Source organism: Salvelinus alpinus, chromosome 8 (assembly GCF_045679555.1).
Source record: "Salvelinus alpinus chromosome 8, SLU_Salpinus.1, whole genome shotgun sequence".
Classification (NCBI taxonomy): domain Eukaryota; kingdom Metazoa; phylum Chordata; class Actinopteri; order Salmoniformes; family Salmonidae; genus Salvelinus; species Salvelinus alpinus.
This window is the reverse complement of record NC_092093.1, coordinates 25,048,085-25,073,549: the sequence shown is the minus strand read 5'-3', so window position 1 is coordinate 25,073,549 and position 25,465 is coordinate 25,048,085. Positions and strand designations below refer to the sequence as shown.

General features: G+C 43.5%; 1 protein-coding gene across 1 annotated transcript in view; it reads left to right on the top strand.

The window, feature by feature from the left end:
* utrn (utrophin) overlaps nt 1-25,465 on the top strand; it is a 364,756-nt gene that overhangs the window by 3,013 nt on the left and 336,278 nt on the right. The gene's annotated exons all lie outside the window — the stretch shown is intronic.

Here is a 25,465-nt window from a genome sequence, read left to right as displayed (position 1 = left end):
CATAGGGCAGCTACAGTGGTTATCCTTTTCCCTTGTCCTGTCTCCCAGTGGTTTTAAGTTCCAGCCCTCAGAGCGGGCACTAAGCCCAGCTTTTTGGAACGCCAGCAGATTCCAGGCCAGGAATTCAACCATTCCGTTGGACTTTGTAATTTACAACGCTTGTCTCCAGACCACAATGCTTTTCTTATAAGGATTTAGGTTGCCTAGCAACCCTAAAAGTAGTGTTTTCTTTTACCGCTCAGATGGAGAATTTAGCACATAGCTGAGGCGCTCTCTGAGAAATATAGCCGATACTAGGGATGTGACAAATGGACAATTTTGCTTAATGGTTTTCCATTAAAACTTCAATGTCAATTCTTAATACAGTACCAGTCAAACGTTTGGACACACCTACAGATTCCAGGGTTTTTCTTATTTTTTTTAACTTTTTTCTACATTGTAGAGTAATAGTGAAGACATCAAAACTATGAAATAACACATATGGAATCATGTAGTAACCCAAAAAGTGTGAAACAAATCAAAATATATTTGAGATTCTTCAAAGTAACCACCTGTCACGGCCGTCGAAAGAAGAGGACCAAAGCGCAGCGTGGTCAGCGTACATATTCCTTTTTATTTTGAATGACGCCGACAAAAACAATAAACAATACAAGAACGACCGTGAAGCTTAAGGGCTATAGTGCCACAAACAAAGACAACCTCCCACACAGAATGGAGGGAAAAGGGCTACCTAAGTATGGTTCCCAATCAGAGACAGCGATAGACAGCTGTCCCTGATTGAGAACCATACCCGGCCAAATCAAAGAAATACAAAAACATAGAAAATATAACATAGAATGCCCACCCAAATCACACCCTGACCAAACCCCAAATAGAGACATAAAAAGCTCTAAGGTCAGGGCGTGACAGTACCCCCCCCCCCCCCCCCCCCCCCCGTAAAGGTGCGGACTCTGGCCGCAAGATCTGAACCTATAGGGGAGGGTCTGGGTGGGCATCTATCCGCGGTGGCGGCTCTGGTGCGGGACGTAGACCCCGCTCCACCTCTGGCTCACCCCACTTTGGTGGCGCCTCTGGTGCGGGGACCCCCGTCGCCGACCCCGGACTGGGCACCCTCGTAGCGGGCCCCGGACTGGGCACCCTCGTAGCGGGCCCCGGACTGGGCACCCTCGTAGCGGGCCCCGGACTGGGCACCCTCGTAGCGGTCCCCGGACTGGCCACCCTCGTTGCGGACCGCGGACTGGAGACCGTCGCTGGAGGCTCCGGACTGGAGACCGTCGCTGGAGACTCCGGTCAGGGCGTGACACCACCCTTTGCCTTGATGACAGCTTTGCACACTCTTGGCATTCTCTCAACCAGCTTCATGAGGTGGTCACCTGGAATGCATTTCAATTAACATGTGTGCCTTTTTTTAAAGTTAATTTGTGGAATTTCTTTCCTTCTTAATGCGTTTGAGCCAATCAGTTGTGTTGTGACAAGGTAGGGTTGGTATACAGAAGATAGCCCTATTTATTAAAATACCAAGTCCATATTATGGCAAGAAAGGTTCAAATAAGCAAAAAGAAACAACAGTCCATCATTACTTTAAGACATGAAGGTCAGTCAATTCTGAACATTTCAAGAACTTTGAATGTTTCTTGAAGTGGAGTTGCAAAAACCATCAAGCGCTGTGATGAAACTGGCTCTCATGAGGACTGCCACAGGAAAGGAAGACCCAGAGTTAGCTCTGCTGCAGAGGATAAGTTCATTAGAGTTAACTGCACCTCAGATTGCAGCCCAAATAAATGCTTCATGGGGTTCAAGTAACAAACACATCTCAACATCAACTGTTCAGAGGAGACTGCGTGAATCAGGCCTTCATGGACGAATTGCTGCAAAGAAACCACTACTAACAATTTTGAGATTTTTGTTTCCAACTGCCGTGTCTTTGTGAGGTGAATGGATGATCTCCGCATGTGTGGTTCCCACCGTGAAGCATGGAGGAGGAGGTGTGATGGTTCTTTTCTGGTGACACTGTCAGTGATTTATTTAGATTTCAAGGCACACTTCACCAGCATGGCTACCACAGGATTCTGCAGCGATACGCCATCCCATCTGGTTTGTGCTTAGTGGGACTGTAATTTGCTTTTCAACAGGACAATGACCCAACACACCTCCAGGCTGTGTAAGGGCTATTTGAGTGATGGAGTGCTGCATCAGATGACCTGGCCTCCACAATCACCCGACCTCAACCCAATTGAGATGGTTTGGGATGAAGCGGACCGCAGAGTGAAGGAAAAGCAGCCAACAAGTGCTCAGCATATTAGGGAACTCCTTCAAGACTGTTGGAAAAGCATTCCAGGTGAAGCTGGTTGAGAGAATGCCAAGAGTGTGCAAAGCTGTCATCAAGGCAAAGGGTGCGTCACGGCATTCAAGAGAAGAAGATGAGGACCAAGGTGCAGCGTAGTGCGTGTTCATATTTAATTGAATAACCGAACACTAAACACGAAAATGACAAAACGAATAACCGAAACTGTTCTGTCTGGTACAGAATACGAAACAAAAAACAACTACCCACAAGCACTGGTTGGAACAGGCTACCTAAGTATGGCTCCCAATCAGAGACAACGATAGACAGCTGCCTCTGATTGGGAACCACACCAGGCCAAACACATAGAAACACAACAACAAAAAGAACATAGACTGCCCACCCTAGTCACACCCTGGCCTTCCCAAAATAGAGAATAAAAAGCCTCTATAGCCAGGGCGTAACAGGGTGGCTATTTATAGAAGAATCTAAAATATATTTAGATTTGTTTAACACTTTTTTGGTTACTACAGGATTCCATATGTGTAACTTCATTGTTTTTATGTCTTCGCTATTCTACAATAAAGAAAAGCCCTTGAATGAGTAGGTGTGTCCAGACTTTTGACTGGTACTGTATATCTCATCAATCTACACACAATACCCCATAATGACAAAGTGAAAACAGGATTTTAGAATTTTTTGCTAATAGATATAATTACTGTGTAGTTACATAGACACACAAATACCTTATTTACGAAAGTATTCAGACCCTTTGTTATGAGACTCAAAATTGAGCTCAGGTGAATCCTGTTTCCATTGATCATCTTTGAGTTGTTTCTACAACTTGATTGGAGTCCAGCTGTGGTAAATTCAATTGATTGGACATGATCTGGAAAGGCACACGCCTGTCTATATACACTGCTCAAAAAAATAAAGGGAACACTTAAACAACACAATGTAACTCCAAGTCAATCACACTTCTGTGAATTCAAACTGTCCACTTAGGAAGCAACACTGATTGACAATAAATTTCACATGCTGTTGTGCAAATGGAATAGACAACAGGTGGAAATTATAGGCAATTAGCAAGACACCCCCAATAAAGGAGTGGTTCTGCAGGTGGTGACCACAGACCACTTCTCAGTTCCTATGCTTCATGGCTGATGTTTTGGTCACTTTTCAATGGTGGCGGTGCTTTCACTCTAGTGGTAGCATGAGACGGAGTCTACAACCCACACAAGTGGCTCAGGTACTGCAGCTCATCTCATATGAGGGCCCGTGCAGGACGTTTGGCATTTGCCAGAGAACACCAAGATTGGCAAATTCGCCACTGGCGCCCTGTGCTCTTCACAGATGAAAGCAGGTTCACACTGAGCACATGTGACAGACGTGAGAACGTTCTGCTGCCTGCAACATCCTCCAGCATGACCGGTTTGGCGGTGGGTCAGTCATGGTGTGGGGTGGCATTTCTTTGGGGGGCCGCACAGCCCTCCATGTGCTCGCCAGAGGTAGCCTGACTGCCATTAGGTACCGAGATGAGATCCTCAGACCCCTTGTGAGACCATATGCTGGTGCGGTTGGCCCTGGGTTCCTCCTAATGCAAGACAATGCTAGACCTCATGTGGCTGGAGTGTGTCAGCAGTTCCTGCAAGAGGAAGGCATTGATGCTATGGACTGGCCCGCCCGTTCCCCAGACCTGAATCCAATTGAGCACATCTGGGACATCATGTCTCGCTCCATCCACCAACGCCACGTTGCACCACAGACTGTCCAGGAGTTGGCGGATGCTTTAGTCCAGGTCTGGGAGGAGATCCCTCAGGAGACCATCCGCCACCTCATCAGGAGCATGCCCAGGCGTTGTAGGGAGGTCATACAGGCACGTGGAGGCCACACACACTACTGAGCCTCATTTTGACTTGTTTTAAGGACATTACATCAAAGTTGGATCAACCTGTAGTGTGGTTTTCCACTTTAATTTTGAGTGTGACTCCAAATCCAGACCTCCATGGGTTGATAAATTTGATTTCCATTGATCATTTTTGTGTGATTTTGTTGTCAGCACATTCAACTATGTAAAGAAAAAAGTATTTAATAAGAATATTTCATTCATTCAGATCTAGGATGTGTTATTTTAGTGTTCCCTTTATTTTTTTGAGCAGTGTATAAGGTCCCACAGTTGACAGAGCATGTCAGATCAAAAACCACACCATGAGGTCGAAGGAATTGGCCATAGAGGTCCGAAACAGGATTGTGTCGAGTAGCAGATCTTAGGGAAGGATACCAAGAAAATTCTGCAGCATTGAAGGTCCCAAAAACACAGTGGCCTCCATCATTCTTAAATGTAAGAAGTTTGGAACCGCCAAGACTCTTCCTAGAGCTGGCCGCCTGGCCAAACTGAGCAATCGGGGGAGAAGTGCCTTGGTCAGGGAGGTGACCAAGAACGCGATGGTCACTCTGACAGAGTTCCTCTGTGGAGATGGGAGAACCTTCCAGAAGGGCAACCATCTCTGCAGCACAACACAAATCAGGCCTTTATGGTAGAGTGGCCAGACGGAAGCCATTCCTCAGGAAAAGGTACATGACAGCCCACTTGGAGTTTGCCAAAAGGCACCTAAAGGACTCTCAGAACCAAGGTAAAGTTGGTTTTATATTCACACATTCGAACATTCAACCGACATTCAACAGACATTCGCCAAAATCCATAAAAAAAATTAAAAATCAATAACTAATTCATTGTTTGTCACAGAAACATAAAAATAGATATGGTTTATTCTACAAATGTCGAGCATACTTTTACAACCTTTGTTTTGAATACAAATTCCAGTTTTGATTTGATAGAAATACATAAAATCTATCAAATGCCATTTAAAGCGGTATAAATCAATAACTAATTCACCGATTGTCACAGAAACATGAAGGACTTCAGACTGGGGCGAAGGTTTACCTTCAACAAGACAATGACCCTAAGCACACAGCCAAGACAATGCAGGAGTGGCTTTGGGACAAGTCTCTGAATGTCTTTGAGTGGCCAAGCCAGAGCTCGGATTTGAACCCGATCAAATATCTCTGGAGAGATCTGAAAATAGCTGTGTAGCGACACTCCCCATCCAACCTGACAGAGCTTGTGAGGCTCTGCAGAGAAGAATGGGAGAAACTCCCCAAGCTTATAGCGTCATACCCAAGAAGACAGGAGGCTGTAATCGCTGCCAAAGGTGCTTCAACAAAGTACAGAGTAAAGGGTCTGAATACTTATGTAAATGTGTATTTCAGTTGTAAAAAAAAAAATTGCAAACATTTCTAAAAACCTGTTTTTGATTTGTCATTATTGGGTATTGTCTGTAGATTGATGAGGGAAAAAACTATTTAATCAATTTTAGAATAAGGCTGTAACGTAACAAAATGTGGAAAAAGTCAAGGGGTCTGGATACTTTCTGAATGCACTGTGTGTGTGTATGTATATATGCGTGTGTGTGTGTGTGTAGCAGTAAGGCCCAGCACGTAAAAAACGTCTGAGGTGATTTTCCCTCCAACAGCAGTGTGTTGGTTAGGATAAATAATCATTAACAGGGAGTAGACTCACACTTCACTGAGCTGGTGTTAAGAGAGAGGACATCAGTGTCCAGGGCCACACACACACACATACTATTTCTCTTATCAACAGAAACACTTCACATCACTGCATGCTGAAGACTTCAGCTGGGCAGTCGTTTTAAACTATGGATTCTAAACATTGATCTCACTGCAGTCAAACAGGCCTGGATCACACACATAGGCCTTCATTGTGTGTGTGCTCTTGTGTTTAATCACTGTTGTTTGCCTAAATATGGCTAGGATGTTTGTCAGATTTTATAGAGATGTTGTAAGAATAAGATGGCCTGAGAGTGTAATTCTTAAAACTGCAGTATGTAACTTTTTGGGTGACCTGACCAAATTCACATAGAACTCTGTGTTATAGATCTGTCATTCTCGTTGAAAGCAAGTCTAAGAAGCGGGAGATCTGTTCTATGTTAGCTATTTCTATTCTTCCCGTAAAGTTTTGTTTTGGTGTCTTTTACTTTCAGTTTTGTACACCAACTTGTAACAGCTGAAAATACAATATTTCTGGTCTATTTTAAATATATTTTACAGCGGTTTAGATGGTACAATGATTACACTATACTTGGTTGTTTTGTCACATAAAGTGAAATTAGGCAAACTATAAACATTTTCGCACCCAGGAAATAACGGAGGTATAAGGTATAAAAACCTTGTCTGAGTAACGATCTGGGAGACAGGTGGAGAGATGTTTCTACTGAAGGATGTATGGGGGGAGTGTGTGGACTGTCAAGTGCACCCCTTCACTTAATCCCTCTTATTAAAGACTGGTAAAGGTAATGGTGTGTGTGTGTGTACAATGTAGGATTTCCCACCAAACACTGGGGTTCTCTCTGGGTTCTGTCACCCCCCCACAAAGAAGTCCAGTTGTCAGGAACTTGTGTTCAGTTAATATTTGTGTCAGTGGACAACAGCATAGTTAGAAAAAACAGGTTGGAACAACCAAAATAGCTGTCAGGGTTGGGCTTTGGGATTTGATATTGGTTGAGTGAAAGCCATTTGTCATGAGAAGCCATGCAGACATACTATAATTATAGTCTGCACTCTCAGCTGCTGGGTGCCCCTGGCCCTCACACAGACCAACATTATGGTAGTCTTAAAGGACATAAGTAGGTACACATCATTACATAGAGGGCTTCCCTGCTTGCATTTTGAGAGAGATAATAACACACACACACACACACACACACACACACACACACACACACACACACACACACACACAGTCACACTCAGACACCCTTCGTCTCTCTCTCTCTCTGTGTCTTTTTCTCCTAATTAGTAATGTGTAATTGTCCCAGTGAGGGACAGTTTTTGTGTGTGTGTGTGTGTGTGTTTGCGTGTCTCCAGAGGATGGAAGATAACTGCGTGTCAGAGAGGCGGCCATGCCAATCCACTCTGGCTAAACAACCAGCCACTCCACTGGGAAAGCCATCAGAATCCCACTGATGGGCTCAGGACGAGAGCGATAACAGACACACACACCCCATGCACACGTTCAGACATTACTCTTGCGCTCTCTCTTTCTCCTCTCTCTCTTACTCTCATCTCTTCCCCCCCCCCCCCCCCATTCAACGAAGGGAGCCAGACCGGTCTCATGTCTTCCAGCCTCAAGTGTTATGTAAACCCACCGGACCAGGAGAGAGAGAGAGGGGAGGGGGGGGGGGGGGAGACAGAGACAGAGACTTGTAGCACCAGCCATCAGCACTCAATGGAGAATGCACAGAAGAAAGCCATGTTTTTTTATTCAATGATTAGATGTGTAATTATCAGGATGTAGCACTATTCTCTACCTGACTACCTCCTGGTCTGTCCCTCCTCCTGCTGACGACACAGCCTGTCTGCTGGGAAAGGTCAAAGGTCAAATGACCCAAGGGAATAGAGCTGTTGTTTAACAGAGTAGACTTTAGTTTTACACCCCCCTCATCGCCTATACGTCTCAGTCACTTACATGTCCTGTGAATCCCTGACCACGTTCCCTGTGTGTCATTTGAGACCAGTGTGATGGAAAAGCTGGTTAATAGGGATGGGTATACAGTGGGGAGAACAAGTATTTGATACACTGCTGATTTTGCAGGTTTTCCTACTTACAAAGCATGTAGAGGTCTGTAATTTGTATCATAGGTACACTTCAACTGTGAGAGACGAATCTAAAACAAAAATCCAGAAAATCACATTGTATGATTTTTAAGTAATTAATTTGCATTTTATTGCATGACATAAGTATTTGATCACCTACCAACCAGTAAGAATTCCGGCTCTCACAGACCTGTTAGTTTTTCTTTAAGAAGCCCTCTTGTTCTCCACTCATTACCTGTATTAACTGCACCTGTTTGAACTCGTTACCTGTATAAAAGACACCTGTCCACACACTCAATCAAACAGACTCCAACCTCTCCACAATGGCCAAGACCAGAGAGCTGTGTAAGGACATCAGGGATAAAATTGTAGACCTGCACAAGGCTGGGATGGGCTACAGGACAATAGGCAAGCAGCTTGGTGAGAAGGCAACAACTGTTGGCACAATTATTAGAAAATGGAAGAAGTTGAAGATGACAGTCAATCACCCTCGGTCTGGGGCTCCATGCAAGATCTCACCTCGTGGGGCATCAATGATCATGAGGAAGGTGAGGGATCAGCCCAGAACTACACGGCAGGACCTGGTCAATGACCTGAAGAGAGCTGGGACCACAGTCTCAAAGAAAACCATTAGTAACACACTACGCCGTCATGGATTAAAATCCTGCAGCGCATGCAAGGTCCCCCTGCTTAAGCCAGCGCATGTCCAGGCCCGTCTGAAGTTTGCCAATGACCATCTGGATGATCCAGAGGAGGAATGGGAGAAGGTCATGTGGTCTGATGAGACAAAAATAGAGCTTTTTGGTCTAAACTCCACTCGCCCTGTTTGGAGGAAGAAGAAGGATGAGTACAACCCCAAGAACACCATCCCAACCGTGAAGCATGGAGGTAGAAACATCATTCTCTGGGGATGCTTTTCTGCAAAGGGGACAGGACGACTGCACCGTATTGAGGGGAGGATGGATGGGGCCATGTATCGCAAGATCTTGGCCAACAACCTCCTTCCCTCAGTAAGAGGATTGAAGATGGGTCGTGGCTGGGTCTTCCAGCATGACAACGACCCGAAACATACAGCCAGGGCAACTAAGGAGTGGCTCCGTAAGAAGCATCTCAAGGTCCTGGAGTGGCCTAGCCAGTCTCCAGACCTGAACCCAATAGAAAATCTTTGGAGGGAGCTGAAAGTCCATATTGCCCAGCGACAGCCCCGAAACCTAAAGGATCTGGAGAAGGTCTGTATGGAGGAGTGGGCCAAAAAACCCTGCTGCAGTGTGTGCAAACCTGGTCAAGAACTACAGGAAACGTATGATCTCTGTAATTGCAAACCAAGGTTTCTGTACCAAATATGAAGTTCTGCTTTTCTGATGTATCAAATACTTATGTCATGCAATAAAATGCAAATTAATTACTTAAAAATCATACAATGTGATTTTCTGGATTTTTGTTTTAGATTCCGTCTCTCACAGTTGAAGTGTACCTATGATAACAATTACAGACCTCTACATGCTTTGTAAGTAGTAAAACCTGCAAAATCGGCAGTGTATCAAATACTTGTTCTCCCCACTGTAGGTACTGAACGGACGTCAAAAATCCGTCTTTAATCAGAGATCACATTTTGTTCAAATACTATAAAACTATTTGGTTGAAAGGTTGTCTTGAAGACAACGTTAATGTGCTTTGACTCTAGTGTTCCATTTGTACATGTGCATTTGCGGGACACAACAAAAATTAACCGAGCCAAGCATCACACAGTTCTGTACCCTAAATGTCCTTTCCCCTTCATGTCTCACTCAGTCAATTGCGTGCACCGACAGAAATAAATGCCTATAAATTAGAGGTCGACCGATTTATCGCATGGCCGATTAATTAGGGCCGATTTTCAAGTTTTCATAACAATCGGTAATCGGCATTTTTGGACAATCCACGAGGAGACTGCGTGGCAGGCTGACCACCTGTTACGTGAGTGCAGCAAGGAGCCAAGGTAAGTTGCTAGCTAGCATTAAACTTATCTTATAAAAAACAATCAATTTTAACATAATCACTAGTTAACTACACATGGTTGATGATATTACTAGGTTAACTAGCTTGTCCTGCGTTGCATATAATCAATGCGGTGCCTCTTAATTTATAATCAAATCACAGCATACTTCAACTTCGCCAAACAGGTCATTGTCACGTTCCTGATCTTATTTCCTTTGTTCAGTATTGTTTAGTTGGTCAGGACGTGAGCTGGGTGGGCATTCTATGTTATGTGTTTCTATGTTGGGTTCATTGTTTGGCCTAATATGGTTCTCAATCAGGGGCAGGTGTTTGTCATTGTCTCTGATTGGGAACCATATTAAGGTTGACTGTTTACACTGTTTGTTTGTGGGTGATTGTTGCCGTGTCTGTGTTTGTTCGCCACACGGTACTGTTTCGTTCGTTTGTTCCTGTTCGTGCGTTCATGTTTTATATGTTCTCAAGTTCAGGTCTGTTCACGTCGTTTTGTTGTTTTTGTATTTTGTCAGTGTTCTGTTTTGTTGGATCGTCATTAAAATTCAGCATCATGAACATTTACCACGCTGAGCCTTGGTCCTCCTCTCTTCTACCTAACGACGGGCGTTACAGTCATCATCATTTAACAAAAGCGCATTCGCGAAAAAAGCACAATCGTTGCACCAATGTACCTAACCATAAACATCAATGCCTTTCTTAAAATCAATACACAAGTCTATTTTTTTTAAACCTGCATATTTAGTTAAGAGAAATTCATATTAGCAAGCAATATTAACTAGGGAAATTGTATCACTTCTCTTGCGTTCTGTGCAAGCAGAGTCAGGGTATATGCAGCAGTTTTGGCCGCCTGGCTCGTTGCAAACTGTGTGAAGACCATTTCTTCCTAACAAAGACCGTAATTCATTTGCCAGAATTTTACATAATTATGACATAACATTGAAGGTTGTGCAATGTAACAGCAATATTTAGACTTGGGGTTATCACCCGTTCGATAAAATACGGAACAGTTCCGTAATTTCACTGAAAGAATAAACGTTTTGTTTTCGAAATGATAGTTTCCGGATTTGACCATATTAATGACCGATAGCTCATGTGTGTTATTATATTATAATTAAGTCTATTATTTGATAGAGCAGTCAGACTGAGCGGTGGTAGGCAGCAGCAGGCTCGTAAGCATTCATTCAAACAGCACTTTCCTGCATTTGCCAGCAGCTCTTCGCAATGCTTGAAGCACAGCGCTGTTTATGACTTCAAGCCTATCAACTCCCGAGATTAGGCTGGCAATACTATAGTGTCTATAAGAACATCCAACAGTCTAAGGTATATGAAATACAAATGGTATAGAAAGAAATAGTCCTATAATTCCTATAATAACTACAACCTAAAACGTTTTAACTGGGAATATTGAAGACTCATGTTAAAAGGAACCACCAGCTTTCATATGTTCTCATGTTCTGAGCAAGGAACTTAGCTTTCTTACATAGCACATATTGCACTTTTACTTTCTTCTTCAACACTGTTTTTGCATTATTTAAACCAAATTGAACATGTTTCCTAATTTATTTGAGACTAAATGGATTTTATTTAGGTATTATATTAAGTTAAAATAAAAGTGTTCATTCAGTGTTGTTGTAATTGTCATTATTACAAATATATATATAAAAATTGGCTGATTAATCGGTATCGTCTTTTTTTGGTCCTCCAATAATCGGTATCGGCTTTGAAAAATCATAATGATCGACCTCTACTATAAGTCGTATCTGATTGGACACACAAGCTACATTTATTACCAAATAACAACCGTGTTATCACAAATTCAAAATGGACTGGTTAACTGAAGTGCAGAAATATGTGTTCCTGACATTGTGCTGCAGTTTTGGTATAATTTGCTTAAGTTTCGAACACACCAACAGCGGTATTGTATTTTAGGACACCAGAATTATATTCATTTCCAATGAAACGCTGCGTTTGCCTTGCAGCATTGCGTTGCAGAGGCAGTTGCAGTGCGTTCTGCGTGGTGCATATGTTGGATTTATCGAATATATGCGTCAAACTGTATGCGTAGACGGCTTGACAGAAATTGTAGCAGAAGGTGAATGTTGAACTTTTGTTGCACACATATCCAGATGATGTTGCGTGCTATTTTGCGCAATGACGCTGTCGGTGTGTTCGAAGCGTTACGCAAAATGGTACGCAGCATTCCATTGGAAGTGAATGTACTTCTGGTGTACCAAAATGAAATAAACTATCGGTGTGATCGAGGTGTTAGCCTAGGCCCCTCAAACTCAAGTCTGGACCTCAAAGCCAGTTCCACTGCATGTTTTTATTGTTCCCCTCTAATCAGGGTCCTGATTTAGACCTGGGACACCAGGTGTGTGTGCAATTAATGATCAGGTAGAAGTGAAAACCAGAATCACTAAGCCTGGGCCTACTCACCAAACAGATGTCTTGGCCATAATTCATCCCCATGCAGTGTTCAATGTAGAATTGTTCATCCACGTAGAAAGTTCCAAGGAACAGACATAATACACTCAAACGTCTGTATATCGAAAATAGGACAGATTTAGGTTTGTAACCCTGAAAAATGTGTTTTTTTCACCATGCCAAATTGAGCCCTGTTTCAAATGACCAATAACTGTTCCAGACGCAAGATGCAAATCACTTTGCACTATTCTGTTTTTATTTCATTCTGTTATTAGATAATGTTTTTTTTTTACTATAAAATAGGTGTCTTGACTGTGACAAGGGCTCGGGAAATAGGAGCGTCTTGTCTGCTAAAATTAACAAAACAAGGCTATGTCATTGCACAGCCATAGGCTTCTACAATTCAAGCGCCACACTGCTAAGGTTATTACCTTTTTGATGATTGTGTTCCACTATATAATATAACCAGGGTTGGGGAGTAGCGGATTACATCCATTACATGTAAGTGATTACAAAAAACGGGTAACTGTAATACGTTACATTACCTGCAAAACTATTGTAATCAGATTACAGATACTTTTGAAAAAGTTTGATTACTTTGAGGATTACTTTTAAATTCAGAAAGGATGTTTGCGAGAGGAAAAAAATACTTTGACACTTCTCTTTCTCAATGACATTCAAATCAGCATTGAAAAAAGGCCAAGTTTAAATTTGTTCCACGTGAGCAAGTCTGACCACAAGTCAGAGACCACTATGATGACACACCAAATGTTTTTGATGGATCGCGGGAAAAGAGCAGGAATGGGCATTTGTAGGCTACAGTACAAGCTAAAGATTATCCAACTTTTTTTATTTTTATTTTTTTTACACTTTACCCCCTTTTCTCCCCAATTTTCGTGGTATCCAATTGCTAGTAATTACTATCTTGTCTCATCGCTGGCTTCCAACCCGGAAGCCAGCCGCACCAATGTGTCGGAGGAAACACCGTGCACCTGGCTCCCTTGGTTAGCGCGCACTGCGCCCGGCCCGCCACAGGAGTCGCTGGTGCGCGATGAGACAAGGGTATCCCTACCGGCCTAACTCGGACGACGCTAGGCCAATTGTGCGTCGCCCCACGGACCTCCAGGTCGCGGCCGGCTGCGACAGAGCCTGGGCGCGAACCCAGAGTCTCTGGTGGCGCAGCTAGCGCTGCGATGCAGTGCCCTAGACCACTGCGCCACCCGGGAGGCCCAAGATTACAACTTGAATAAACGCTTGGAAGTAAGGATGACAGTGGTGTGGTCTACGGCAATATGGATATCACTTTTTTATTGATATGTACATAGCGCATTGATGTGAATCACACTGCTGCTCTCTCATTTAGCTATTTGCGCCTTATGGATTGTGGTTGTTGTAGATGGCTGTTCAAAAATCGAAATGTGGATTTGAACCCAATAATGGTTGAATTCATGAAGTTTAAGCTGCCTATCAATCATTGTTTTTGAAATAAATCAGTGGACAGCCAGTGAAAATGCGCTCTTGCAACAGCTGCATAGTGAGGATCCCAGCCTATGGAAAAGAAGTGGGGCTTTTATTGATCAATCTAATTTATGCTGATCATTTTTTTAATCTATAGGCCTAATGGACACATTATACACTTTTGATTGACTTAAAGGGGCAATCTGTAGTTGCTGCATCCATTTTTTTATGAATTATATTAATGTAAAGATATAATTTAATCATATTATTATATGTAGTAGAAAGCGATCGGTTAGAAGAAGCCTACACAACCAACCCATAAAGTAAAATTGAAGTCGGAAGTTTACATACACCTTAGCCAAATACAACTCAGTTTTTCACAATTCCTGACATTTAATCCTAGTAAAAATTCCCTGTTTTAGGACAGTTACGATCACCACTTTATTTTAAGAATGTGAAATGTCAGAATAATAGTAGAAAGAATGATTTAGTTCAGCTTTTATTTATTTCATCACATTCCCAGTGGTTCAGAAGTTTACATACACTCAATTAGTATTTGGTAGCATTGCCTTTAAATTGTTTAACTTGGGTCAAATGTTTTGGGTAGCCTTCCACAAGCTTCCCACAATAAGTTGGGTGAATTTTGGCCCATTCCTCCTGACAGAGCAGGTGTAACTGAGTCAGGTATGTAGGCCTCCTTGCTCACACACACTTTTTCAGTTCTGCCCACAAATTTTCTATAGGATTGAGGTCAGGGCTTTGTGATGGCCACTCCAATACCTTGACTTTGTTGTTCTTCAGCTATTTTGCTACAACTTTGGAAGTGTGCTTGTGGTCATTGTCCATTTGGAAGACCCATTTGCGACCAAGCTTTAACTTCCTGACTGATGTCTTGAGATGTTGCTTCAATATATCCACATCATTTTCTTACATCATGATGCCATCTATTTTGTGAAGTGCACCAGTCCCTCCTGCAGCAAAGCACCCCCACAACATGAGGCTGCCACCCCAGTGCTTCACGGTTGGGATGGTGTTCTTCGGCTTGCAAGCCTCCCCCTTTTTCCTCCAAACATAACGATGGTCCTTATGGCCAAACAGTTCTATTTTTGTTTCATTTCTCCAAAAAGTACAATCTTTGTCCCCATGTGCAGTTGCAAACCGTAGTCTGGCTTTTTTATGGCGGTTTTGGAGCAGTGGCTTCTTCCTTGCTGAGCGGCCTTTCAGGTTATGTCGATATAGGGCTCATTTTACTGTGGATATAGATACTTTTGTACCTCTTTCCTCCAGCATCTTCACAAGGTCCTTTGTTATTGTTCTGGGATTGATTTGCACTTTTCGCAACAAAGTACATTCATCTCTAGGAGGCAGAACGTGCCTCCTTCCTGTGAGGTATGACGGCTGCGTGGTCCCATGGTGTATATACTTGCGTACTATTGTTTGTACAGATGAACGTGGTACCTTCAGGCGTTTGGAAATTGCTCCCAAGGATGAACCAGACTTGTGGAGGTTTACCATTTTTTTTCTGAGGTCTTGGCTGATTTCTTTTGATTTTCCCATGATGTCAAGCAAAGAGGCACTGAGTTTGAAGGTAGGCCTTGAAATACATCCACAGTTACACCTCCAATTGACTCAAATTATGTCTACTAGGCTATCAGAAGCTTCTAAAGCCATGACATCATTTTCTGGAATTTTCCAAGCTGTTTAAAGGCACAGTCAACTTAGTGTATGTAAACTTCTGACCCACTGGAATTGTGATACAGTGAAATAATCTGTCTGTAAACAATTGTTGGAAAAGTATTTGTGTCATGCACAAAGTAGATGTCCTAACCGACTTGCCAAAACTATAGTTTGTTAACAAGAAATTTGTGGAGTGGTTGTAACGGCGTTCCTCTCTCTCTTCATAAGAAGAGGAGGAGTAGTGATCGAACCAAGGCGCAGCGGGTTGTGAATACATGATGATTTTTATTTTAAATAAACAAAACGAACAAACACGAAAACGAACTATACTTGAAAATGATACAAAATAACAAAACGAAAGTAGACAGACCTGAACAACGAACTTACATACAACGTGAAGAACGAAATGAACAGGAACAGACTACATAAATGAACAAACCGTAAACAGTCCCGTATGGTGCAAACATCGACACAGACACAGGAGACAACCACCCACAAACAAACACTGTGAACAGCCTACCTAAATATGACTCTCAATTAGAGGAACGCCAAACACCTGCCTCCAATTGAGAGCCATACCAGGCAACCCTAAACCAACATAGAAACAGATAACATAGAATGCCCACCCAAACTCACGTCCTGACCAACTAACACACAAAACTAAACAGAAAACAGGTCAGGAACGTGACAGTGGTTGAAAAACAAGTTTTAATGACTCCAACATAAGTGTATGTAAACTTCCGACTTCAACTGTATATCCATACTATGACTAATAAGCATACTACATACTGGAATTGATGTCACAAATAGTACGGTTAGTGGAGTTAGTATTAGTATTCAAACACAGCTAGAGGGTACTCGCCTCTACCTCCCTCTCTCGCTACCTCAAATGTATAGTTCTCCTCTACATTGTTTGTGATTTGATTTGAGGTGTGTGTGTGTGGATGTGCATGCTCAGGTTTACCTTTACAACTAGCTTGATAGACTAGTTGATCATGTCATTGTTGCAGCCAGTGGAATGTGTCAGGGATGAACCAGAGGGTGTGTGTATGCTTTATTGAGTCTGTGTCATCACACATCATTCCTTTCCCTTAATGATTAATATATCGATGCCACAATACCTCCTTATGCCACCCCGACCCTGTTGTCTGCAAGTCCAAGAGAGAGAGACATGAACACAGAGATATAGACAGACATGGATTATAGTGTTATAAGGTTCAGTTTTAAAGGCTGTCTGTTTCTGATCTGGAAAAAGTTATGAGGTCCAAGCCATCAGAAACATTACCGGGAGCACTTTTCAACACAACCTCAGCAGCATAGTGTGCACCGTTCAACACCAGATATACAAGGTGTACTTCGCTTCACAAATCCAGCCAGCTGTATAGCCAGGGACAATGGTATTGGACACACTGGGTGAGAGTAAAACAGACACACTATATATACAAAACTATGTTGACACCCCTTCAAATTCGGACACACTGCCATGCAATCTCCATAGACAAATATTGCCTGTAGAATGGCCTTACTGAAGAGCTCAGTGACTTTCAACGTGGAACCGTTGCCACCTTTCGATGCCACCTTTCCAACAAGTCAGTTCATTAAATTTCTGCCCTGCTAGAGCTTCCCCGGTCAACTGTAAGTGTTATTATTGTGAAGTGGAAATGTCTAGGAGCAACAACGGGTCAGCCGGGAAGCGGTAGGCCACACAAGCTCACAGAACGGGACTGCCGAGTGCTGAAGCGCGTAACGTGTAAAAAATCATCTGTCCTCGGTTTCAACACTCACTACCGAGTTCCAAACTGCCTCTGGAAGCAACGTCAGCACAATAACTGTTCGTCGGGAGCTTTATGAAATGGGTTTTCATGGCCGAGCAGCCACACACAAGCCTAAGATCGCCATGCGCAATGCCAAGCGTCGACTGGAGTGGCATAAAACTCGCCGCCATTGGACTCTGGAGCAGTGGAAACGTGTTCTCAGGTGATGAAACATGCTTCACCATCTGGCAGTCCATCGGAAGAATCTGGGTCTGGCGGATGCCAGGAGAACGCTACCTGCCCGAATGCATAGTGCCAACTGTAAAGTTTGGTGGAGAATAAATAATGGTCTGGGGCTGTTTTTCATGGTTCAGGCTAAGCCCCATAGTTGCAGTGAAAGGAAATCTTAACACTACAGCATACAATGACATTCTATTCTGTGCTTCCAACTTTGTTGCAACAGTTTGGGGAAGGCCCTTTCCTGTTTCAGCATGACAATGCCCCTGTGCACAGCTTCTGAGCTCCTATTAGCAGCAAATATTAATTTAAAAAAGAAAATGAATGTGTTCATGCAAAAAAGATATTGTACGGAATCTCGTCAATTCGTTACACTAATCAAAACGAATTGCACTGACTCGTTTCAAGCTAAAACGTATCGTTCCTGTAAGGTATCGGAGCCCTTGTTTCTAGATGCGTATCGAATCGTTCATGAAAGGAGAGATGCACATTCTCTCTCTCTCTTGCTCTCTCTCTCTCGCTCTTTGTATCTCACAGACAGACATAACATAACTGTGTGTGTTTGTGTGGTTACAAGATGGCGCCAACAGAGAGGGCCGCCTCGCTTCTAGTCCTAAGGAAACTTTGCATTTTTTTTTTTTTTATGTATTAATTCTTACATTGTTAGCCCAGAAAATCTTAAGTGTTATTACATACAGCCGGGAAGAACTATTGGATATCAGAACGACGTCAACTTACCAGCACTACGACCAGGAATACGACTTTCCCGAAGCAGATCCTTTGTCCGAACCACCCAGGGTATTGGAACTGATTTCAGAGGCTTCCCAAAACAGCGTCACCGCAGAAGAGGTAGACAGAGAGGCCTTATGGTCAGACTTCGGAGGCGCTCACACCACCCACTGCTTCCGATTATATTACTCGCTCCATTCTCTAGATAGCAAGGTAGACGAAATTAGGGCAAGGGTTGCTTTCCAGAGGGGCATCAGGGACTGTAACACGGAAACATGGCTCTCTCGGCATATGCTGTCGGAGTCAGTACAGCCACCGATATTCTTTGTGGTGCCGACAGAAATAACCATCTCTCTGGGAAGAAGAAGGACGGGTGTGTATGTTTCATGACTAATAACTCATAGTGTAATTGTAACAACGTACAGGAACTCAAGTCCTTTTGTTCACCTGACCTAGAATTCCTCACAATCAAATGCCGACCGTATTATCTCCCAAGAGAATTCTCGTCGGTTATTGTCACAGCCGTGTATATCCCCCCTCAAGCCGACACCACGACGGCCCTCAAGGAACTTCACTGGACTTTATGCAAGCTGGAAACAATATATCCTGAGGCTGCATTTATTGTAGCTGGGGATTTTAACAAAGCAAATTTGAGAACAAGGCTACCAAAATTCTATCAGCATATTGCTTGTAGCACTCGTGCTGGCAAAACTCTGGATCACTGCTACTCTAACTTCCCGAGATGCATACAAGGCCCTCCCCCACCCTCCCTTCGGCAAATCTGACCACAATTCCATTTTGCTCCTCCCTTCCTATAGGCAGAAACTCAAACAGGATGTACCCATGACAAGGACTATTCAATGCTGGTCTGACCAATCAGAATCCACGCTTCAAGATTGTTTTGATCACACGGACTGGAATATGTTCTGGGTAGCGTCAGAGAATAATATCGATTTTATACGCTGATTCAGTGAGCGAGTTCATAAGGAAGTGCATAGGAGATGTTGTACCCACTGTGACTATTAAAACCTACTCTAACCAGAAACCGTGGATAGATGGCGGCATTCGCGCAAAACTGAAAGTTGACTGGGAATATATACAAACAGTGTAGTTACTCCCTCCGCAAAGCAATCAAACAAGCGAAATGTCAGTATAGAGACAAAGTGGAGTCGAAATTCAACGGCTCAGACACGAGATGTATGTGGCAGGGTCTACAGACAATCACGGACTACAAAGGAAAACCATCCACGTCACGGACACTGACGTCTTGCTTCCAGACAAACTAAACACCTTCTTTGCCCGCTTTGAGGATAATACAGTGCCACCATGGCCAGCTACCAAGGACTGTGGGCTCTCCTCCATGGCCAACATGAGTAAGACATTTAAACGTGTTAACCCTCGTAAGGTTGCCGGCCCAGACGGCATCCCTAGCCGTGTCCTCAGAGCATGCGCAGACCAGCTGGCTGGTGTGTTTACGGACATATTCAATCTCTCCCTATCCCAGTCTGCTGTCCCCACATGCTTCAAGATGACCACCATTGTTCCTGTACCCAAGAAGGCAAAGGTAACTGAACTAAATGACTATCGCCCCGTATCACTCACTTCTGTCATTATGAAGTGCTTTGAGAGACTAGTCAAGGATCATATCACCTCCATCTTACCTGTCACCTTAGACCCACTTAAATTCGCGTACCACCCCAATAGGTCCACAGACGATGCAATCGCCATCACTCTGTACACTGACTGCACTGTCCCAACTGGACAAGAGGAATACAAATGTAAGAAAGCTGTTCATTGACTACAGCTCAACATTCAACACCATAGTACCCTCCAAGCTCATCACTAAGCTAAGGACCCTGGGACTAAACACCTCCCAACCGAAAGGTTGGTTCAAATCCCTGAGACGACTAGGTGAAAAATCTGTCTGTGCCATTGAGCAAGGTACTTAACCCTAATTGCTCCTGCAAGTTGCTCAGATAAGAGCGTCTGCTAAATGAGGAACACGTAAATGTGATGAGAGCCTTATTATTCTCAGCTCTCTGTTCTTGTCTTTCTCTCTCTTTCTATGCTTCTCTCACCCCTTTCCCATCTCTGTTTCTCACCCCCCCTGTGCCTTTATGGACTGCTGATGTTCCCTGTCATTCTTCGTAAGAAGGATTTGGGGGCACAGACCCAGAGCCACTGAACAGAACGTCGATCTCCTTTTGCATGTGTGTGATGGTGTGTGTGTGTTCGTTCGTGTGACGTGCAACATGCGTCTGTGTGTTGTCATTGGAGTTAATGCTTTGAAAGGGAGAGGCTCGCTAGCTAATGTTGCTTTGATGACTCATTGTTGTTGTCAAAATCCGGGTAACAAGAGGGTGTGTGAGTTCATATGTATGTGTATTGTGTGAGTGTTAGAGTGTTGGAAACTTTAAGAAATGTTCTCATTGCAGGGGCACAGTAGGCCTACTGTTTAGGTTGTGTGGTGTATTTAGGTGGTGTGTGTGTGTGTGTGTGCGTGTGTGTGCGTGCGTGCACGTGTGTGTGTTGTGATGGCACTGCTCTCCAAGTGCTAGAACCCAGCTGGAAAAGGGAGGGAAAGCTCCATTCGGATTTCAGAGTGTGTGGAAATTTGGGACAGAAGCGGAGGCCAAGATATTCCCCTAGGGTGTGGCTGTGTGAATGCTACACATTTAAACTCCTCTGTCAGGGAGTAGGCCTACTGCCCAGGGAAGAAACTGTTAAACTGTAGTGTTTGAAACCCTATTGTACCTGTGTCACAGTGTCTGTTTCATTGTGTTCACACTGCTGTGTGTGTGTATTCTCCTCTTGTATCCTCCCAGCAGGAGATGGCTGTGAGAACCTGTATCTGGGACCCCGCCCCCACTACCCCTCCTTGCCGAAACATCCCCCCATATCCCTTCCCACCCCCCTTGTCTGACAGTTGTCACACCCCTACATACAGTATACACACCCAAGAAATAGCCTCCCTTCTCCTGCTTCGCTCCCTTCTCCCCCTGTCCTGATCGTTAGGGAAATAAGCTTTGTTGCCCAATCTAGCTTCTGATCCTTCCCCTGACCGAGGGGGATTTTATAAAATAGGCTCAGGCCCAGAAAGTAAATATTAACCTAGTGACATGTTCTACTGCCTCCTACATTCAGTATTCTAATACTTTACCAACCTGAGAGAAAAATCTTATTTTCTACTATGGTCCATTTCAGCTCTGACATTTTGGTAATAAATGTTTCTTAACAGTTAATACAGACTAAATTAACGCCTGACACCATGTTATCTGTTCTTTATGGAGCTAGCTGTTTGTCAGGACAGAATTATGGTAAGGCAATGACCTCATGGTGAGGTCAAAGGGAAATGTTGCAGTCTTTTAATGTTTTACCCATTGTTCAACCCATGTTTTGGCCTATATGCTGTTGGCTTTGGACTTAGTTGGGCCTTAAACCCTCTCAAACCCTCCTCCAGCTGACCACTTGGCATTGTCACCTATCCTGTCATTTTAGCCTCTCTTTTAGTTCTAGTTCATGGATAGAGGTGTGTTGCTATAGTAACCTGGTATGGCCTTTCCCCCCAGGTGGTCACACACAGGAATGTGTGTAATATTCTCCTTTTCGCTCAATTTCAACTCCATGGGGAGTTATACAACATGGGATCCAATATAAAGAACTGTCCATGTGGAATTCTGTGCTATAAGATGTGTAGGGGATTATTAACTTACTACCTGTCTGGGGGAATATGCAGCCTTGCAGGAAGTAACTGACCTTAAGTTCATACTGTGTGTGTGTGTGTGTGTGTGTGTGTGTGTGTGTGTGTGTGTGTGTGTGTGTGATGGAGGCAGTTGCAGGATACTAATGACGGACCAGCAGCACAGCTAGACCAGCTGTTACCATGACACCTCAGAAGAATTCTCTGACATCCAGCACCGTGTGTGTTACTTAGATCATTTTTGCGTGTGATTGTTCCTTCTGTGTGTGACACTGTATGTTGTGTTTATTTGCTTGTGTGTATGCCAATAGGGTGTGTTTTTCAAAGTAACTCTGTCACCGAACATTATTTCAGGGCACAGTGGTGATTTGTGGCTTCTGCCGCTGTGTGGAAGTCTTCTGAATTTCTGACAATAGACAGACATAGTAGAGAGAAGCTAGACAGAAGGCTACTGGCATAACAACAAATACTAGAGACACCTTTACTGGTTGTCTGAGATGGAAGGAGGGGGGGGGGGGGGGGGGGGGGTTGCATGCGGTGTCCTGGCAACCGTTTCTGCGGTGGCCATTTATCAGAGGCCATTGTGGGTAGGAGAGGGGTTGGAGAAGGGAGTGTTAGAGTGCCTAAATCCTTTTTGACAGCTTTAATGTTAGGGTGTCTTTCTCTTTGCAGGCAAGTGCAACACAAAACAAAATAGAGCTATGAGTGAAGGAATGAAAGAGTGTGTTAGTGAAGGAATGAGTGAGGCTTTCAGATGGAAAGTGTGAATGAAGGAGAGAGAGGTTTTGGGATGGTGAGAGTGAGTGAAGGAAGGAATGAGGGATTAAAAGAGTGGAAGTAGGGCTTTTGCTCAGAGACAGAGGCCTCCTCCCTAGTTCAGCACATACAGCACGAGGGCGTGGGCCTGTGGCATTCTGGGAGATTTCTATGGAGTGTTTGTCTCTGTGGCCTGAGTTCTCTGAGACGTGGGCCCCACCATTGACTCCCCTGTTCCTTCTCAGCCCGCACAGCCCGGCTCGTGTTTGTGTGTGTGTTAGGGTTGGGTGGTATCCAGATGTTTATACTGTCATATCGTTTCTGTACCATACTGGGGTATACAGCATTACTGAATGTTCACACAATTACACTGAACAAAGAAATAAAAGGCAACATACAACAATTTCAAAGATTTTACTGAGTTACAGTTCATATAGGGAAATCAGTCAATTAAAATAAATTCATTACGCCCTAATCTATGGATTTCACATGACTGGGTATACAGATATGTATCTGTTGGTCACAGATACCTTAACAAAAAAAAGGAGGGGCGTGGATCAGAAAACCAGTCAGTATTGGGTGTGACCACCATTTGCGTCATGCAGCGTGACATCTTCGCATAGAGCTGATCAGGCTGTTGAATTTTGCCTGTGGAATGTTGTCCCACTCCTCTTCAATGGCTGTGCAAAGTTGCTGGATATTGGTGGGAACTGGAATACGCTGTCGTACACGTCAATCCAGAGCATCCCTAACATGCTCAATGGGTGACATGTCTGGTAAGTATGCAGGCTATGGAAGAACTGAGACATTTGCAGATTCTAAGAATTGTGTACAGATCCTTGCGACATGGGGCCGTGTATTATCATGCTGAAACATGAGGTGATAGCGGCGGATGAATGACACGACAATGTGCCTCAGGATCTCATCACGGTATCTCTGTGCATTCAAATTGCCATCGATAAAATGCAATTGTCCATAGCTTATGCCTGCCCATACCATAATCCCACTGCCACCATGGGGCACTCTGTTCACAACGTTGACATCAGCAAACCGCTCGCCCACACAACGCCATAAGGGTCTGCTATCTGCCCGGTACAGTTGAAACCAGGATTCATCCGTGAGAAGCACGTGTCTCCAGCGTGCCAGTGGCCATCGAAGGTGAGCATTTGCCCACTGAAGTCGGTGACGACGTTGAACTGCAGTCAGGTCAAGACCCTGGTGAGAACGACGAGCACACAGTTGATCTTTCCTGAAACGGTTTCTGACAGTTTGTGCAGAAATTCTTCTGTTGTGCAAACCCATGGTTTCATCAACTGTCTAGGTGGCTGGTCTCAGAAGTTCCCGCAAGTGAAGCAGCCAGATGTGGAGGGCCTGGGCTGGTGTGGTTACACGTGGTTGTGAGGCCAAATTCTCTAAGACAACGAGGTGGCTTATGGTAAAGAAATTAACATTAAGAGCTCTGGTGGACATTCTTGCAGCCAGCATGCCAATTGCAGGTTCCCTCAAAACTTGAGACATCTGTGGCATTGTGTTGTGTGACAAAATAACACATTTTACGTTTCCCTTTTGTTATCCCCAACACAAGGTCCACCTGTGTAATGATTATACTGTTTAATCAGCTTTTTGATATGCCACACCTGTCAAGTGGATGGATTATCTTGGCAAAGGAGAAATTCTCATTAGCAGGGATATAAACTAATTTGTGCACAAAATTTGAGAGAAAGAGGCTTTTTCTGCGTATGGAAAATTTCTGGGATCTCTTATTTCAGCTCATGAAACTAACAATTTACATGTTGCATTTATATTTTTGTTCAGTGTATAATAATAATGTGAGTTTTTTTGATGCACAATACAATTTAGACAACAGGGATTTTGGTCCAGTAGAGGATTAAACGTATTTTACATTGACCATTTTTGTCATTTAGCAGATGCTCTAACCAGAGCGATTTACAGGAGCAGCTCAGGGATTCGAACCAACAACCTTTCGGTTACTGGCCCAACACTCTTAAAACTTCTTACGGCTGAAATCCCGTTAACGGGATCGATTTGACAACAGCCAGTGAAAGTGCAGGGCGCCAAATTCAAACAACAGAAATCTCATAATTAAAATTCTCCAAACATACAAGTATTACACACCATTTTAAAGATAAACTTGTTAATCCCACCACAGTGTCCGATTTCAAATAGGCTTTGCGACGAAAGCATACCATGCGATTGTTAGGTCAGCGCCTAGTCACAAAAAACAGCCATTTTCCAGCCAAAGAGAAGAGTCACAAAAAGCAGAAATAGAGATAAAATTAATCACTAACCTTTGATGATCTTCATCAGATGGCACTCATAGGACTTCAGGTTACACAATACATGTATGTTTTGTTCGATAAAGTTCATATTTATATCCACAAATCTCAGTTTACATTGGCGCGTTATGTTCAGTAATGTTTTGCCTCCAAAACATCTGGTGATTTTTCGGAGAGCCACATCAATTTACAGGAATACTCATCATAAACATTGATTAAAGATACAAGTGTTATGCATAGAATTAAAGATATACTTCTCCTTAATGCAACCGCTGTGTCAGATTTCAAAAAAGCTTTACAGCAAAAGCACACCATGCGATAATCTGAGTACAGCGCTCAGCCACCAAACAGATACCCACCATGTTGTGGAGTCAACAAAAGTCAGAAATAGCATTATAAATATTCACTTACCTCTGATGATCGGAATGCACTCCCAGGAATCCCAGTTCCACAATAAATGTTTGTTTTGTTCGATAAAGTCCAT